Raw genomic sequence first — 14,331 nt, forward strand, 5'->3', positions numbered from 1 at the left:
ACAATGATGACTATGAGAACCTTGGAGAGGAGGAAAGCAATGGATGTCGAGCGGGTCTAACATGATACTGTGAAAGTTCAATCCATAATGGATCCAACACAGTCGCAAGAGTCCAGTCCAAAGCGGAGTCGCAAGAGTCCAGTCCAAAGCGGATCCAACACAGCAGCGAGAGTCCCGTTCACAGCGGAGCCAGCAGGAAACCATCCCAAGCGGAGGCGGATCAGCAGCGCAGAGATGTCCCCAGCCGATACACAGGCAAGCAGTACATGGCCACCGGATCGGACCGGACTCCCTCCACAAATCAATCTACCTTTCATTCATAGTTAATTTGAAATAGTTTTTTAATACATCTTTTTTTTGTGTGTAATACAGGGGTCCCCAAACTTTTTGACTTAGGGGCCGCATTGGGTTAAAAAAATTTGTCCGGGAGCTGGACTGTGTGTATATATATATATATATATATATATATATATATACACTACAGGCCAAAAGTTGGGACACACCTTCTCCTCATTCAATGCATTTTCTTCATTTTCACGACTATTGTAGATTGTCACTGAAGGCATCAAAACTATGAATGAACACATGTGGAGATTTCTACTAATCAAATAAAGGTGAAATAACTGAAAACATGATTTATATTCTAGTTTCTTCCAAATAGCCACTGTTTGCTCTGATTATTGTTCTGCACACTCTTGGTATTCTCTCGGTGAGCTTCGAGCACACCTGTGAAGTGAAAACCATTTCAAGTGACTACCTCTTGAAGCTCATAGTAGTTTGGGGACCCCTAGTGTAATATATCAAACGTTGTTGTGGTGATGAAAACAGAACTTAAATGGCAGAGGAAATAATGAGCCTCCAAGTATACAAGCATTTATTTGCCATCAGAACATATTTTTACAATTTGAGTTAATTGCATTATGTTTATTGTTTAAATAAGGGGTTCATGTTTTTATAATTATTCATTGACAGTGCTTAAAAACTCTATTAATGGGCGGTATAGCTCGGTTGGTAGAGTGGCCGTGCCAGCAACTTGAGGGTTGCAGGTTCGATTCCCGCTTCTGCCATCCTAGTCACTGCCGTTGTGTCCTTGGGCAAGACACTTTACCCACCTGCTCCCAGTGCCACCCACACTGCTTTAAATGGAACTTAGATATTGGCTTTCACTATGCTTTGAGTCACTAGAGAAAAGCGCTATATAAATATAATTCACTTCACATCAATGTTATTTTTATCATTTTAGCATTTACATTTGATTTCGCATAAGTATAGTAAGTGACAACTTGTTCTCCTACAAAAACCTTTTGCATGATAAAACTTCAAATCCATCTCTACGTTCTCAAGATAAGAGTCTATGAGGATTTATTCTAAAAAAAAAAAAAAAAAAAGCTAGGATGAAAAGACTTTGCACTATTGTTTGAAAATAAAACAGTGTTATACCCGGAATTCCTGGCACACTGTCAGGATAGCCAGGAATATCGGGTATACCACTGTTTTATTTTCATAGAATAGTGCAAAGTATTTTGCTTTCCAGCAAACTGTCTTTCTCTCCTGCGTCCACTCAGCAGCACTTTAAACTCCAACTGCTCGTCTCATCACGGCTGCTGCTAATTAAGGCGACAGGTGATTAGATAACAAGGTCCACCTGGGCCATCTACGCACCTCTCACTGTCTTCGAGGCCGGTCCTGGCAACAGCCAGACCCACAGACCACTCTCCCCTCCACAATCTGAGTCACTCATTTCTTTTGTGAGACACGTAAGAGTAAGGGGGTCTGCAACCTGCGGCTCGGGAGCCGCATCTTTAGCGCCGCCCTTGTGGGTCCCTGGAGCTTTTTAAAAAATGTATTAGAAAAAGATGGAGGAAAAATATGTTTTTGTTTTAACACGGTTTGTGTAGGACGACAACATGACACAAACCTCCCTAATTGTTAGAAACCCCACTGGTTATATTAAACATAATTCTCTGATGAGAGTATATGGCGAGTGCCGTTTTGTCCTACTAACTTCGGTGGTCCTTGAACTCAACATAGTTTGTATCGATTCATAACTTTTTCAACGCTGCCACAGAAAGACATATTTTATGCCACTCCTTTGTCTCATTTTGTCCACCAAACTTTTTATGCTGTGTGGGAATGCACAAAAGGGAACTTTGTTGATGTTATTGACTTGTTGGAGAGCTAATCAGGCATATTTGGTCAGTGCATGACTGCAAGTTAAACGATGCTAACATGCTATTTAGGCTAGTTGTATGTACATATTGCAACATTATGCCTCAATTGTATAAAAATATTTGAGCTCATTTAATTTCCTATGTCCTCTTTGTTTATAATTCATATTTGCATGTCTCATGACACATTACCTGTATGTTATATCGCCTGCATTTCTGATAATTGTTTGTGTGCCACGTTGTTCCAGACCACAGCAAACATTACCCAGCTTGCCAAAGATTGTAATACATCCATTAGAAGAAGACAGCCTGTCTTTTCCTTTAACTTGGACACACACATCTATACATTTGGCCATTCTAAGCCAGCCATTTCCGGGAGTTATCTCACCCTCTGAGAAGCCTCAATTTGACTGTTTTCCAATGTTGTGAAACTGTGTAGAATAAATATTAAATTTCAACATTCATGTCAACAAAGATTTGTGTCAGCCTGAGACACGTAGTCATTTTGATAGTAGGCTATTGTAGCTAAATGTGTTGATCTTGCCGATTGTATTGTACCATATGTCCCGGCAAGAAATCTGCGTTCAAAAGACTCCGGCTTATTAGTGATTCCTAGAGCCCAAAAAAAGTCTGCGGGCTATAGAGCGTTTTCCGTTCGGGCTCCAGTACTCTGGAATGCCCTCCCGGTAACAGTTCGAGATGCTACCTCAGTAGAAGCATTTAAGTCTCACCTTAAAACTCATCTGTATACTCTAGCCTTTAAATAGACCTCCTTTTTAGACCAGTTGATCTGCCGCTTCTTTTCTTTTTCTCCTATGTCCCCCCCCTCCCTTGTGGAGGGGGTCCGGTCCGATGACCATGGATGAAGTACTGGCTGTCCAGAGTCGAGACCCAGGATGGACCGCTCGTCGGGACCCAGGATGGACCGCTCGCCTGTATCTCTACGCTGCTGATCCGCCTCCGCTTGAGATGGTTTCCTGTGGACGGGACTCTCGCTGCTGTCTTGGATCCGCTTTGAACTGAACTCTCGCGGCTGTGTTGGAGCCACTATGGATTGAACTTTCACAGTATCATGTTAGACCCGCTCGACATCCATTGTTTTCGGTCCCCTAGAGGGGGGGGGGATTGCCCACATCTGAGGTCCTCTCCAAGGTTTCTCATAGTCAGCATTGTCACTGGCGTCCCACTGGATGTGAATTCTCCCTGCCCACTGGGTGTGAGTTTTCCTTGCCCTTTTGTGGGTTCTTCCGAGGATGTTGTAGTCGTAGTGATTTGTGCAGTCCTTTGAGACATTTGTGATTTGGGGCTATAGAAATAAACATTGATTGATTGATTGATTGATTTCATCAGATCTCTTATGTAAGGATTTCAATTTTTTTCGGCTATAGACAGATTTTGGGGGCTTCACGGTGGCAGAGGGGTTAGTGCGTCTGCCTCACAATACGAAGGTCCCGCAGTCCTGGGTTCAAATCCAGGCTCGGGATCTTTCTGTGTGGAGTTTGCATGTTCTCCCCGTGAATGCGTGGGTTCCCTCCGGGTACTCAGTGTTCCTCCCACTTCCAAAGACATGCACCTGGGGATAGGTTGATTGGCAACACTAAATTGGCCCTAGTGTGTGAATGTGAGTGTGAATGTTGTCTGTCTATCTGTGTTGGCCCTGCGATGAGGTAGCGACTTGTCCAGGGTGTACCCCGCCTTCCGCCCGATTGTAGCTGAGATAGGCGCCAGCGCACCCCCGCGACCCCTAAAGGGAATAAGCGGTAGGAAATGGATGGACGGGATACAAAACATTATCATCCTTTTTGTTTGTCCAAGAAGTTGCGTTAATGGTAAGAAGTTATTTATTTATTATTGGTTAGTGTGGGGCTTGCCGACATGAGAGCCTGTTTCAAGGTTACAATATTGTTTTATTTTTCAGCAAGTCTCTCAGTTGCTTTCCAGCAATTGTCTTTTTCTCTTTCGTTCTCGCTCTGGCTCCAGCTCCAACCCCGTCTCTCCTCCTGGCTGCTGCTTATATCAGAGCGACAGGTGATTAGATAACATGGCCCAGGTGGGCCATCTACGCACCTGTCGCCTATTTTGAGGCCGGTCCTGGCACACCCCGCTTCACTGTAGGCCCGCAGGCCACGCCCCCTCCACAGTTAGCTTCAGAATAATAATGTTTTTACAAAGAATAAGAGACCTATTATACTCTAGAAATGTAGGTCTTACTTAAAAATGCACGCGTTTAGTTGTGTTCAGTGTTAAAAAAAAAAATTATATGGCTCTTACGGAAATACATTTGAAAATATTTGGCTTTTTGGCTCCGAAAGGGAATAAGTGGTAGAAAATGGATGGATGGACAGACTTTGGCTTATATTTTTGGTCCAATATGGCTCTTTGAACGTTTTGGGCTGCCGACTCCTGACCCATAGGGAAGAAATATAGGAGCCCATTAACATAACCATAACCAATTAGTACAATATATTTCAAAATAGTTTTGTACACAATTATGCATATGAAAAATGAAGCTTTCAAACGACTGTTTCAACATTTTTTGACATCCTGGTCAATAAATATTTATGCAAAAAAAGAAGACCAACATTTATTTACACCAAAGACTCTTCCCATCTGTTTTTTGTTTTTTTTTACTGTTCTAGATCGATCCCTTAGGCTCCAAAAGTGTGGTGCAGGTTTTCACCACTGAAGGGCAGTGCAGACTGACACAATGACAGCCATGCAGCATTGGGGCTTGCTTATCTCTCTCTAAGACACAATCATTTACTTGATGAGGCTGGCTTGCCTTGACCTTCACTTCCAAGCCATGCAAGGTCAGGGCAGAGATAAATGCATTTGGATTGTGTTGGGTAAGCTCATTTTGTGTGCTATTCCTTCTTAGGCTATGTAATGTTCACACCACACTTTGGATTTTATGTTAGAACGGGGGTGTCAAACTCAAATACACAGTGGGCCAAAATTTAAAACTGAACAAAGCCAGGTTGAACAAATTAACCTTTTAGTAGGGACCCAAACAAGTTTTTGCAATGAATATTGAACAAGCAAGGCTTAAATAGGGCAGCACGGTGGAGCAGGGGTTAGTGCATCTGCCTCACAATATGAAGGTCCTGAGTAATCCTGGGTTCAATCCCGGGCTCGGGATCTTTCTGTGTGGAGTTTGCATGTTCTCCCCGTGACTGCGTGGGTTCCCTCTGGGTACTCGGGCTTCCTCCCATGGAACAAGGCAGAGCTTATATAACGTAATAGTGCAAAATCAACTTAATTAAATTAAAAAAATTAACACCTCTTTTCTATTTGCAGGCATCTCAGGTAAATATCAACATGAACTTTTTCCGCAGGTTAATAAATTAGAAAAAAAAAAAAAAATTAGGTGGGCGGGGTTTGGTGGTAGCAGGGGGGTGTATATTGTAGCATTCCGGAAGAGTTAGTGCTGCAAGGGGTGCTGGGTATTTGTTCTGTTGTGTTTTGTCATTCTTGTTTGGTGTGGGTTCACATTGTGGCGCCTATTTGTAACAATGTTAAAGTTGTTTATACGGCCACCCTCAGTGTGACCTGTATGGCTGTTGACCAAGTATGTGTGTGTGAAAGCCGCATATATTATGTGACTTGGCCAGCACGCTGTTTTTATGGAGGAAAAAAGGACGTGACGGCAATGTTGGAGAGGACAGTGCCTTTAAGGCACGCTCCCAATATTGTTGTCCGGGTGGAAATCGGGAGAATGGTTGCCCAGGGAGATTTTCGGGAAGGGCACTAAACTTCGGGAGTCTCCCGGGAAAATCGGGAGGGTTGGCAAGTATGAGTATTAGCGGTGAATGTTAATTTGATATTGCCTCAAGGGCCAAATGAAAATAAACGGCGGGCCAGAGTTTGACACCCATGTGTTAGAATATGCCCCGAAAGGGACAAGTGGTAGAAAATGGATGGCAGTGAAGTGAAGTGAATTATATTTATATAGCGCTTTTTCCTCAAGTGACTGAAAGCGCTTTACATAGTGAAACCCAATATCTAATTTACAATTAAAGCAGTGTATGGATGGATGGATGATCTAATGTAAATGTGCAACTTCTACTTCATATGCTTTTATTAATGTTATTACAGGCTGCAACTTCACTTTCATTCAAATGTTATCAAACACTTTTTAATCACGTTGTTTTACTTTTATAAAATTCAAAACTGTTTGGGGTCTTACTTTTTAGTTGTATGTGAAGTATTTGCACATTCATTCTTCCAGAGAGAGATGTACGAAACCCGAAACCAGTAAAGTTGGCACATCGTGTAAATCGTAAATACAAACAGAACACATCCATCCATCCATCCATTTCTACCGCTTGTCCATTTTGGGGTTGCGGGGGGTGCTGGAGCCTATCTCAGCTGCATTCGGGCGGAAGGCGGTGTACACCCTGGACAAGTCGCCACCTCATCGCAGGGCCAACACAGATAGACAACATTCACACACTAGGGCCAATTTTAGTGTTGCCAATCAACCTATCCCCAGGTGCATGTCTTTGGAAGTGGGAGGAAGCCGGAGTACCCAGAGGGAACCCACGCATTCACGGGGAGAACATGCAAAGTCCACACAGAAAGATCCCGTGCTGCACGGATCATATTCTGTTTGGGTTTTTCGGGTCACTTGTGTTTTTCTGTTAGTGTTGGACTCCATTTAGTTCCTGTTTATGCACCTCTGAGTTGGCTACCATAGCAACTTATTACTTTCACCTGCCGCTTGTGTTCCTGAAGCACACCTGTTTATCATCACTGACATTGTTATTTAAGCCTGCCTTTGCCGTTCAGTCGGTCTGGCTTCTTTGTTTTGCATCACGCCATGTAAGTTGGTCTTGTCTCCTAGCCCCTGCTAGTTGTGTTAGTCAGTGCTAAGTGTTAGCCTTAGCTTCGGGTGCACTCGGCACCTCATCCATTCAGTTTGTTTTCTGTTGTTGTACCAGTGTTGTCATTTTTTCCATTAAATCAAGTCCTTACCTGCAAGTCCTGTCCGAATTGTCCTTTGCATCCCTGGGAGAAGAAAATCCCGCATCACCATGCCCCCCACATGCGACACCAGGATTGAACGCAGGACTACTCAGGACCTTCGTATTGTGAGGCAAATGCACTAACCCCTGTACCACCGTGCTGCCCAACAGAACACAATGATTTGCAAATTCTTTCAACCTATATTCAATTCAATAGACCGCAAAGACAATATTCTTAACATATGGACTCGAAAACTTTGTTATTTTTTGCAAATATTAGCCCATTTGGAATTTGATGGCTGCAACATGTTTCAAAAAAAGTTGACACAAGTGGAAAAAAAGACTGAGATAGTTGAGCAATGCTCATCAAACACTTATTTGGGATATCCCACAGGTGAACAGGTGGGTGCCATGATTAAGTATTAAAGCAGTTTCCATGAAATGCTCAGTCATTCACAAACAAGTATGGGACCAGGGTCACAACCTTGTGAACAAATGCGTGAGCAATTTGTTCAAGAACAACATTTCTCACACCAGCTATTGCAAAGAATTTCAGGATTTCACCATCCGCAATCCGTAATATCATTAAAAGGTTAAGAGAAGTAAGGCTGAAAACCAAGAATTAATGCCCGTGACGTTCGATCCCTTAGGCGGTACTGCATCAAAAAGCAACCTCAGTGTGTAAAGGATATCACCACATGGGATCAGGAACACTTCAGAAAACTACTGTCAGGAACTACAGTTCGTCGCTACATCAGTAAGTGCAAGTCAAATTTTTACTATGCAAAGCGAAAGCCGTTTATCAACAACACCCAGAAATAAACAGAGTTTCCAAACGTTTACTTAGTGTTGTTAAAAGGAAAATATATTGTCTTTGCAGGCTTTTCAATTGAATATAAATTGAAAGGATTTGCAAATTATTGTATTCTGTTTTTACTTACGAATTACATAATGCACTGGTTTTGGGTTTTGTACTTTGATTATAAAAGCCACATTTTTGCCTAAATGTCCAGTTTGGAGAGGTTTTTGAGTTTGTATATAAAATCCCCCATCTTGGTCGTCACTTTCATTCGTTCATTCATTTTTTCAGGAGAGCATTAACATATTTTTTCTCATATTTTGTTTGTGTACAGTAAATAAAGTTTTTTTTCAAAGAGTCGTGACAGACATTGGTATGGCAGCAAACCAGCGCCTGTTAGCTCAGGTACCCCGGCCCAATTCTAATGATTCAGTCAGTGCGTTTCCATGCACCGAATTAGTCTGATTTCTCAAATAATTCTGCTTAAAATATTTATTTCCTAAACAAATGAAAACACTTAAATCTGATTGTGTTTGGATATGGAAAAATGGGTTTAAGACACTTAGATTATGCGATTGGAAACCAGTTTTTTATGGCATGTGGTCATTATCAGTGCACTAATCTCTGTGGAGGACAAACACTGTGCTCTTTCCAACATTATTCACAAGCAAAGAAGAGCGAGCGGGGAACTGTTTACACTAACTAGCACACACAGTAAGGATAAACTGTAGCATCTGAAATAAATCAATGTTTTTAAATATCTGCGACCCAGACAGGGATAAGCGGTATATGGATGGATGGATGAAAATAAAAAGCTACTCGTTTAATCATTTTTAGGATCTTTTCAGAGGATACAGTTTAAATATGTGACATGACGCCAGCACATCCCGGCTGGACAAAAACCTCCAAACAGCTGCATTTTGATGCAAAACTTGTATGTATACACAACGTAAATATTAGAGTAAACTAGTATGTGTATGTTTAGTTAGTCAGTAGACAACAATAATAAACAGCAGCAGATTGCATGACTTCAAAACAGCATCAATCTGATTGATTCGGCTCAAACTCAATGCCCGGGGGGCCTAATTTTGCCCTGAAATAATACGAGTCAATAGAGCATTTTATTATTTACTAGATGTCATTTTTTCATTGTGACGGACAGAAATACATGTATTGCATACTATTGAGCAGGGCTGTCAAACTCAAATACAGAGTGGGCCAACATTTTAAACAGAACAAAGCCGCGGGCCAAGGTTGAACAAATTAACCCTTTAATAGGGACCCAAACAAGTTTTGCATTAAATATTGAACAAGCAAGGCTTATATAACTTTAGTGACATGCAAAATAATAATAATAATTAAAAAAATATCAATGGCATATCAAATAAGATTTAAATAAAAATGTTATGCCTTTTCTTCTATTTGCAATCTTCTGAGTTAAATATCACTTTTTTTCCACAGGCTAATAAAATAATTAGAAAATAAAATAACAATGATGAATGAACCAAACATTCAAGCTTTGAAGTAGCAAGAGAAAATGCATGAATACGACGTTAATAATTGGTCAGTTTGTTGGAAGTTTCCCGGAAGAGTTAGTGCTGCAAGGGGTTCTGGGTATTTGTTCTGTTGTATTACGGCGCGGATGTTCTCCCGAAATGTGTTTGTCATTCTTGTTTGGCGTGGGTTCACAGTGTGGCGCATATTTGTAAAAGTGCTAAAGTTGTTTATATGGCCAGCCTGAGTGTGACCTGTATGACTGTTCACCAAGTATGCCTTGCATTCACTTGTGCGTGTGTTTAAAAGCCACAAATATTATGTGACACGCTGTTAGTATGGAGGAAAATCGGACGTGACGACAGGTGGTAGAGAACGCTAAAGGCAGTGCCTTAAATGCACGCCCCCAATATAGTTGTCCAGGTGGAAATCGGTAGAAATTCGGGAGGATGGTTGCCCCGGGAGATTTTCAGGAGGGGCACTGAACTTCTGGAGTCTACCGGGAAAACTAGGGGGGTTGGCAAGTATGAGTATTAGCGGTGAATGCGGTGTTACTGCGTCGGTGCCGCTGTATAACAGCGGCGGGCCAGCTCTAATGCTAAATTGATATTGCCTCAAGGGCCAAATTAAATTACAAGGCGGGCCCGTTTTGGCCCTCGGGCCAGAGTTGGACACCCTTGCTATTGAGTATAGTTTCAACTTTGTTATCTAATATTGCAACATATATAATACTATCCATTAGTTTAAAACTTTTTAAAAATGAAAACCAAATAAATATCTGCTTGAGTTACATCAAAGCAAATTAATCATCAAATTGTACACTGTAGAAATTACAATAGATTTTACAGTAAAAAACAAAACAAAACCGCCAGCTCAGTAGCCTGGATTTTACAGTAAAAAAATATATATAGTACAATTTTTTTTCTATTTACAGTAATATGCTGTAAAAAAAACATTGTGAATTTCACGGTGAAGTTGTGGCGACTCAGGTGCCAGTTTTTTTTGTTTGTTTTTTTAATGAAAAATCAATGTTTTTAACAGTGTATGTAATACAAATAAACAAATGCACACAAATTTATTTTATAATGTCATGAGAGGAATTCTTATACATTTTCCTGTATATTCATAAATGACATGCCCCTTAAGGGCCCCTTAGGGCAGTCATAACTGCAATGTGGCCGTCAGTGTAACCGTGTTCGACACCCCTGATTTACAACAACATCATTGTTCATACTTTTAGTGATATAAGAATTAAACATCCATATACGACATTTGAGACGTTATTGACACGTAAATCTTTTAAGTCCTTAAAACATCTATGCCAATGGACAATGAGGAGAGGGAATCTGCCGTGTTTCATGGAGAACTTTGCCCAGCTGTTCATTTCGGACACAGAAGATGAGGACTTTGATGGATTTGTGGATTAGGATTGATAAAAAAATAATGTGAGTACATTGATAAATACTTCAATAATGTTATGGTTTGCAAGGGGATGTGACGGCAGACTGTCACCAGGTGACAGTAATGTCCAAAGACTTATTTTCTATATATATATATATATATGTATATATATATACACCGCCAGTCCCTGACACAAATAGTAAAAACATTAAATACATTTTAATATTTTTCCATTGCACTGTTAGGGATGTATTTTCTGTAAGAATACATTTTTTTTATTTGCTTACTTTCATTTTTTTAACCAGGTAAACAACTAGTTGAAACTAAAATCTCTTTTGCAAGAGTAACCTGTGCAGCAAAGACATGAATAAATACAAACCCCGTTTCCATATGAGTTGGGAAATCGTGTTAAATGTAAATATAAACGGAATGCAATGATTTGCATATCCTTTTCAAGCCATATTCAGTTAAATGCACTACAAAGACAACATATTTGATGTTCATACTCATAAACTTTATTATTTTTTGCAAATAATAATTAACTTAGAATTTCATGGCTGCAACATGTGCCAAAGTAGTTGGGAAAGGGCATGTTCACCACTGTGTTACATCACCTTTTCTTTTAACAACACTCAATAAACGTTTGGGAACTGAGGAAACTAATTGTTGAAGCTTTGAAAGTGGAATTCTTTCCCATTCTTGTTTTATGTAGAGCTTCAGTCTTTCAACAGTCTGGGGTCTCCGCTGTCCTATTTTACGCTTCATAATGCACCACACATTTTCGACGGGAGACAGGTCTGGACTGCAGGCGGGCCAGGAAAGTACCCACGCTCTTTTACTACGAAGCCACGCTGTTGTAACACGTGGCTTGGCATTGTCTTGCTAAAATAAGCAGGGGCGTCCATGATAATGTTGCTTGGATGAAAACATATTTTGCTCTAAAACCTGTATGGACCATTCAGCATTACTGGTGCCTTCACAGATGTGTGAGTTACCCATGCCTTGGGCACTAATACACCCCCATACCATCACACATGTGTAAGTTACCCATGTTTTGGGCACTAATACACCCCCATACCATCACACATGCTGGCTTTTGAACTTTGCGCCTGTAACAAACCGGATGGTTATTTTCCTCTTTGTTCCGGAGGACACCACATCCACAGTTTCTAAATATAATTTGAAATGTGGACTCGTCAGATCACAGAACACTTTTCCACTTTGCATCAGTCCATCTTAGATGAGCTCGGGCCCAGCGAAGCCAGCGGCTTTTCTAGAATGTTGTTGATAAATGGGTTTAGCTTTGCATAGTAGAGTTTTAATTTGCACTTACAGATGTAGCGATCAACTGACAGTGGTTTTATGAAGTGTTCCTGAGCCCATGTGGTGATATCTTTTACACACTGATGTCGGTTTTTGATGCAGTGCCGCCTGAGGGATCAAATGTTTGTAATATAATCGCTTACGTGCAGTGATTTCTCCACATTCTCTGAACCTTTTGATGATTTTACGGACCGTAGATGGTAAAATCCCTAAATTCCTTGCAATAGCTCGTTGAGAAATGTTGTTCTAAAACTGTTTGACAATTTGCTTACAAATTGGTGACCCTCACCCCATCCTTGTTTGTGAATTACTTAGCATTTCATGGAAGCTGCTTTTATACCCAAGAATGGCACCCACCTGATCCCAATTAGCCTGCACACCTGTGGGATGTTCCAAATAAGTGTTTGGTGAGCATTTCTAAACTTTATCAGTATGTATTGCCAACTTTCCCAACTTCTTTGTCACGTTTTGCTGCCATCAAATTCTAAAGTAAATGATTATTTGACAAAAAAAAAATAAAACATGTTTATGAGTTTGAACATGAAATATGTTGTCTTTGTAGCATATTCAACTGAATATGGCTTGAAAATGATTTGCAAATCCGTTTATATTTACATCTAACACAATTTCCCAACTCATATGAAAACGGGGTTCGTAGAAGTATAGGAAAAGCATCAAAATACATTTTGGTACCGATACCAAAATATTGATATCGGGACCTCCTTTCAGTCAATCGACCTTGCTCTGGACATCCATGCAAGATTTTTACCCCTTAAGACGATTCTGAGAAGGCGAACGATGAGTGTCTGTAATTAAGGCTCTTAAATGATGGCAGCTGACACCACAAGACCACCACAACGTAATGGAGAGACCTTGCCGTGCACACAACCCCTCTAACCTGGACCAGAAGTCTAAAAGATGGTGCATGGTCTTGCAGCATGACCTTGACCCAAAACGTCCAAAGACAACAAAAAAGTGTCTCAAGAAGAAACACATACTGGAACGGCCTAGTGCAGGGGTCGGGAACCTTTTTGGCTGAGAGAGCCAAGAATCCAAATATTTTAAAACGTATTTCCCTAAGAGCCATATAATATTTTATTCAACACTGAACACAACTAAATGCGTGCATTTTTAAGTAAGACCAACATTTCTAGAGTATAATAGGTCTCTTATTATTTGCAATAACACTGTTATTCTGAAGCTAACTGTGGAGGGGGCGTGGCCTGCGGGCCTGCAGCGAAGTGGGGTGTTGCCGGGATCGGCCTCGATATCAGCGACAGGTGCGTAGACGGCCCACCTGGGCCTTGTTATCTAATCACCTGTTGCTCTGTTATAAGCAGCAGCCAGGAGGAGAGATGGGGTCGGGGCTAGAGCCAGAGCGCATGCGAGAACGAAAGAGGAAAAGACAATTGCTGGAAAGCAACTGAGAGACTTATTGAAAAATAAAACAATATTGTAACCCTGAAACAGGCTCTCATGTCGGTGCTTGGTGGTCTGAAAAAACCCCAGGAGGGCAAGCCCCACACTAACCAATAATTAATAACTTCTTACCATTGACGCAACTTCTTGAACTGGTGTGGTAGAAAACGGATGGACGGATTAAAAATGCATGAGAATGTTTTATTTTTTGAAAATTTTTTTTAACACTGTGATTACATTTGGAATTATTCATTGTATCGGTGCGGCGTCTTCAGTAATGCGGACGTTGTACCGATCCGTTGTGGTGAAGAAGGAGCTGAGCCGGAAGGCAAAGCTCTCAATTTACCGGTCGATCTACGTTCCCATCCTCACCTATGGTCATGAGCTTTGGGTCATGACCGAAAGGATAAGATCACGGGTACAAGCGGCCCAAATGAGTTTCCTCCGCCGTGTGGCGGGTCTCTCCCTTAGAGATAGTGAAGTGAAGTGAATTATATTTATATAGCGCTTTTCTCAAGTGACTCAAAGCGCTTTACATAGTGACACCCAATATCTAAGTTACATTTAAACCAGTAAGGGTGGCACTGGGAGCAGGTGGGTAAAGTGTGTTGCCCAAGGACACAACGGCAGAGACTAGGATGGCGGAAGCGGGAATCGAACCTGCAACCCTTAAGTTGCTGGCACGGCCGCTCTACCAACCGAGCTATGCCGCCAGATAGGGTGAGAAGCTCTGCCATCCAGGAAGAACTCAAAGTAAAGCCGC

This window comes from Nerophis ophidion, linkage group LG11 (assembly GCF_033978795.1).
Source record: "Nerophis ophidion isolate RoL-2023_Sa linkage group LG11, RoL_Noph_v1.0, whole genome shotgun sequence".
Classification (NCBI taxonomy): Eukaryota; Metazoa; Chordata; class Actinopteri; order Syngnathiformes; family Syngnathidae; genus Nerophis; species Nerophis ophidion.